General features: G+C 37.8%; 1 pseudogene; it reads left to right on the top strand.

The window, feature by feature from the left end:
• Positions 1-5259: 5259 nt before the first annotated feature.
• On the top strand, positions 5260-6318 carry LOC113110366 (trace amine-associated receptor 13c-like; annotated as a pseudogene).

Here is a 6318-nt window from a genome sequence, read left to right on the forward strand (position 1 = left end):
ACGATAAGATTTTTTCTAGATCCTACATTATATTTATATTTTGAGCTCACTATTCGGGAAACAGACACAGTCTTAATAGTTTTTAACGCGCAAGTACTTTTATCATTTAAGCGGGTGGAACAAAACTCATCATAATAGTTATTTGAGAATTGTCTTACTAGTCACATGGAACGAAGTGTCCTGGAGATGTTGTCAGAAAGCACCTCCAATTATTAACAAATAGCAGTTTCTGTTCTTTACACCATGACAACAACCATTCATTTAAAGCAAAAAGTCTACTGAACCTTTCGTGTCCTCGAAAACCTTAGTGATCTGAAACAAAGAAAATGACAACCAGAAGGTGCACGGTAATATGCTTATGCTTATAATGGGGAGGGAGGGAGGGTTGTGAGCCGTTTGAGCATGCTTACCGAGCAGTGGTGCCACGTATATATGTCCCGTGTCTAAACGGAGAGTGGTAGTGATTGGAGCGATGACAGCTGACCGGATCACTTAGTCGCAGCCTATGCCTCCGTGGCCTGATTAAACTAATGCTGCGCTCGATAAAAAATAAAGATGTAAATGTCATCACTAATTCAAACTCACTCTCTTCCGCTCTCACTTCCAGTTCTACGCTCCTCCGCATTGGATTATGGGAAATAGTGCTTCAGCGCTCAGAATGAATTGTGGGTAAAAGTAGTGGATGACTGTAGGGAATGAAGTCGTTTACTCAGAATTTGGACAGCACTACAAAATGGCTGACACCACCATTTAGTGCACTATATAGTGCCTAGGGAGCGGTTTCGGATACAGCAGACATCTCTCATTCAAACTTGCTTGCTTCCCCTTCCAGCTCGCTGGTTCTCCGCATTGGATTGTGGGAAATCAGTTGTACACTTGAAATCAGAATTAATTGTGGGTAAAAATTAGTGGATGAATGTAGGGAATGAAGTCATTCACTCAAAATTCGGACAGCACTACAGAATGGCTGACACCTGATATAGTGCACTATAGTGGACAGGGAGCAGTTTCGGACCAACTGAAGTGCCCATTATCTACACCAGTGGGCACTCCATCCCTGACTTTTGCCATTCACCCCAGACTACATTCCCCATAATCCTTTGCCAGACTCATCATCTATTGGATCACCTGTCTCTCATTAGATCTCATCAGTTCACAGCTGTCTCACATTAGAAGGACTTTAAAAGATGCACACACAATTGAGCACTTCGCTGGACACAAGAGAAATGCTTGCTATTCTGTTAGAAGTACAATGGATAGAGGAAATAAGACCATTGAAAGTTATTATTTGTTCAGATTCAACTTCATTATTAATCAGTCTACAGATCAGTCACTCAGACAGCAGAGCAGATGTTTTGTTAGAAATACAACAAACATAAAGCATTCAAATGATGGGCATTGAAGTTATATTTTTGTGGGTGCCAGCACATATAGGAATTATAAGAAAAGAAATGGCAGATAAGGCTGCGAAGGAGGCCACAAAAAGAGAAAGCATCGATGTGACAGTTAGCATCAGTAAGATGGAAATAAATCACATTATTAACCAGAAGTTGAAGAAAAGGTGGCAAAAGCAGTGGGAGGAAGAGAGAAAAGTATGGTGGTTTTACAAAATTCAGAGGAGAGTGGGATAAATGACATGTGCAAGAAGGAAAAGGAGAGAAGAGATAATTATATCTAGACTTAAATTTGGGCTCACAGGGTTAAACAGCACTTTATTTGAAAATAGATTAATATAACACTCAGAAGATGTGAATACTGGGCAACAAGAGACAATAGAACATGTCATGGTGCACTGTAAGAAATATGAGGGGAAAAAGGTGGGAAATTATCCGAAACCTTAGAATGGAAACAATGCATATTGATTTAGTAGAAATTCTTAGGAAAAACTCAAAAGATAAGTGCTATGGAATCATTTTTTCTTTATCTTAGAATAATCAATATGATTGAAAAGATTTGAGTCTTAATTTTTTTGTTGATTTGGTTTAGTTTAATTTTGTTTGGAATAAAATTAGTAGTCATTAAGATCCACACTCCATACCAGTTGGTGGCGGTAATCAGGGTTCTAAATTAACACCCGCCAACCCGCCAAATGCGGCTTAAAACTCATTTTGATGGGTGTTAATTAAAACTTACTAGCTGTAATGGAGCCAACAGAACAGGAAACGTGCGGATCCAAATGCAATGCTTTATTAGACCACATGGTAATACAAGCTAAGATCAGACACTGGAAAACAGGAACAGAGGATACAAGACGAAGAGTGATGCATAGGAAGGCGTGGATGTGCAATCTGCGAACAATATCCAATTGGGTAGTCCAATGAGGCCATCCATTGATGATGATCAATCAAGGGGCAAACAAGCTATAATAGGGTCAAAACTAGAGAGGTAAAACTAAGACAGGCAAAAGGTCAAGGCACGGATGAAACTAGAATGATTAAACTAAAACGTAGACAAGAGATAACTAGAATAGTAGAACTAAGACTAGGAACTAAGAACTAAGGCAGGATCTAGAATGATAGAACTAAAGCTAAGAAACAGAATGAAACTAAGAAAGGTAAATGGCTCTGCAAATTAGCTAACGCTCTCAAGCACTAAACACTAACAACACTCGGAGCACGATGAGCAAGAGAGAGAGCCTTTTGCCTTTCGAACAGAAGACTTCAAACCAGGTTTGTCACACTAGCCAGTTTGGCTGGTGATGCATGACATGAGGCTCTGTTCTCGGTCATTTATCCCCCTGGCAGCACTTCCTGATGACGTTTCATATGCCCATTGGCTGCACGCTGTTTGCAGTGAAACCAGCACGAAAAAACATGGAAACGAATAGAGCGTCCATAAGAAAACACAAGGAAGAAGAACAAATGGAGCCAGAGGAGGGAGTTAGCTATTAAAGAAAAAAATTAAGATTAAACTAATTGCGGCGGTGGTTGGGACAGATTTCTGGGGGTAGAAGAGGAACGAGGCAGGGGATGAGGATATCAACAGAGAAACAAAGAAAAGAAAATGTAATGCCAAATGGCTGACGGGTCATGAATGGCTTGTGTTTGATCACAGGAATGTCGTAATGCTTTGTCAGGATTGCCGCATGTAAGTTACGCGAAAGAAAAAAACAAAACAAGCTATTTCGTGTTAATTAACTAATAATTTTAAATTTGAGTCAGTGTATATTTTGTTGTATGCATTGTACTTTATATGTGTTTTTCATGCCAACAATGTTAATAAAATGATCAAATGCATTCAGTGGCACTCATAATTTGTTATTTTTACCGAAGAAAAAAAAATGACTAGTGGAAATTCTGATTAACTTTAGAAAGTTACCAGCCACATTGGCTGGTGATCAAAAAAGTTAATTTAGAACCCTGGCGGTAATGCACCTTTTGGTTGTGTGCCAAACGCCAAAAAAAAAAAAAAACTCCAGAAAGAAGAAGAGCACTTCAAGTCAAGTCACCTTTATTTATATAGCGCTTTAAACAAAATCCTTTGCATCAAACCAACTGAACAACATAAATTAGGAAAACAATGTGTCAATAATGCAAAATGACAGTTCACCATTGAATGCAGTGATGTCATTTCAGTTCAGTTTAAATCATTTGCAATGAAGTCAAAGATATCGCTGTAAATGGCTAAATTGTTTACATCTCAGGTTCACCCCAAACAATGATAAAACCTTACAGTATTCTGACAAAATCATGTATTGCATAAGTATGTAATCATGTCAGTGCAATTTAGACAAGTCCAATGGATTCATAGACCCAGAAAACGTTGGGTTAGACACCAAGATTACTTGACTAAGTCAAATAATGAAGGCGTTAGGATATTTTAAGTGCTCCCTGCCCATCTTGGACACCATCTTGAAAATTACACCTTTCTAGTGGTCAAACTTTGGTAAACTTTTAGTATGTTATTAAGGACACCATAATACTACAAAAAACAGCTGAGAAACCTTTTGTTAGAATTTTTTTAGGGTTAGGTGTTTTTTTTTCCTACATGCAGCCGCCTACAATAGCCCCAGGACGTTGGGCTAGTGATTTTGCGAGCCCTGCACCTAGAAAACATACAATCTCATTGAAGAAGAGCAGGAAGAAGCCCTTTTAGTGGTGAGGGATATTTAATTAATTGTATTTGCTTGGCTGTTTCTGATTTGTATGATTATATCTAGATAATACTGTTTTATGTAAATAGCCTTTATGGGATCATGAGGTGTGTATTATTTTTATATCACAAGCATTTATTTCAGAATGTGTGCATCTTTATATGCTGTTTGTTCATTGAATATAACATGCGTTGGCTGTACTGTGGGGTATGAGTGGGGGGGGCTGTGTTAATCCAGGGCCCCGCAAAGTCTTAACGTGGCACTGGATAGCCTATAGATAGAAAACGATGTCCCTTAGTGGTCAGTTTGCTTTTTCGAAGGGTGAAGATGAGTGTATCTAAGGAGTGGATAGTAATCTCCAAAATACGTGGATAGAAGTGGATAGAAGGATTAAATGTAGCGGAGACAGAGCGAGTTCTGAGCATTGTAGGAAGCCGAAGAATGTAAGCGATAACATGAATCTAAAGTGTGATCAGTCTCTGGATTTCGATAGCATGATCGTATGAGATTATGCAGAGGCTAAGTAGGTTAGTGAAGGCGTTTGGTGGTTTGGCATAGATGCTTCTTTCATAATCCTTTAACAAGCATGGACATGTGAGAATGAGATATACATTTTTATTTTACCAATTCCAAACTTCACCAATCTAAATAACTACCATAAATATTGTTGTAATTTTTTTAAGTGATATATAACTTATAAATGAGAATGTTTAGAATGTATTACACTTAAATATACTGTACTTTATCCTGTTGAGCAGGGAAAAGGAGATGCATGTGTAAGCAGTGTTATTACCACAATACAAACACTGTGACAAAAACCAATACCTGCACCTTGATGAGAAAATAACTCATCCATACACAAAAATAACCTAAATAAATTTCTAAGGAGGAACATTCAGATCAAAACTAATATTACATAATGATTTATTCACAAAAGCGGTCAGACTACTTTGTAACGTCATGTTACAATTGACAAATTAACTGTTTGTGGTCCCACAACTCTGTTTGACTTTACTTAGGTTTTTTTTTGTTTGTTTGTTTGTTTTTTTTTTTTTACTACATGACGAATAGCCTAGACATGGAAATAGGTGATTTTTATTATAACATAATTATTAAGCATCAGAGTGTGTGTTCATGGGTTGGTCAGTGTGACCTAGACACTATAAATGAAAGCACAGTAAGGAGAGCAGAACGAACTCCTAACAGGAGGAGACTCACTCATGGCTAATGAGACAGAGGGTCATGAGGCTCAGTACTGCTTTCCTGCCATCAACTCATCATGCATCAAGGGAAAACGCTCCAGTTTGGAACATGATATCATCTATATGTTTGTATTATTGATGTCAGTCTGGACTGTGTTTCTGAACCTGCTGGTGATCATCTCCATCTCTCACTTCAAGAAGCTTCACACTCCAACAAACCTGATCATTCTTTCTCTGGCTGTGGCCGACATGCTTGTTGGACTTTTTGTGATACCCATAGAGGGAATCAAGCAAATTGAGACATGCTGGTACTTTGGAGACACTTATTGTGGACTGTATGTGATCATCGTTAGGTTGCTCCTTATTATATCTCTTAGTAATTTGGTATTAATTGCTGTGGATCGCTATATGGCTGTGTGTCACCCTTTACTATATCCACAGAAAATGACTACAACTAAAACCTTAATAAGCATCTGTCTCTGCTGGTTTTGCTGTTCAGTGTACATTGTTTGGTTTGTAATAAGTAACGGATATTTTAATATGTCAGACACAACACTCTGTTATGGCCAATGTATTGTTTTGATTACACCTGCTTGGAGATTTATTGATTTAATAGTTTCTCTTTTATTTCCTTGTACTGTGATCATCACTGCATATTTGAGGATATTTTATGTTGTGCAAAGGCAAGTCAAAGTTATTAACTCTCAAATGAATGGTGTAAAATGTGTAATAGACATTTCAGTGAGGAGGAAATCTGAGAGCAAAGCTGCTCTGACATTAGGAATCATTGTGACAGCTTATCTTCTTTGCTGGATTCCGTTCTTCATCTGTTCTCTAACAAAAACAGTCTCCTTCACTACACTGACATTTCTAACATGGACCATCTATATAAACTCAGGTCTCAATCCTATTGTCTATGCTTTATTTTACCAATGGTTTAAAATATCAGTTAAAAACATTCTAACTCTTAGAATTTTTCAGCCAGCATCCTCTCTGATGGACATTTTGACTGATTGTCATTAA

Source organism: Carassius auratus, chromosome 10 (genome assembly GCF_003368295.1).
Source record: "Carassius auratus strain Wakin chromosome 10, ASM336829v1, whole genome shotgun sequence".
NCBI lineage: Eukaryota > Metazoa > Chordata > Actinopteri > Cypriniformes > Cyprinidae > Carassius > Carassius auratus.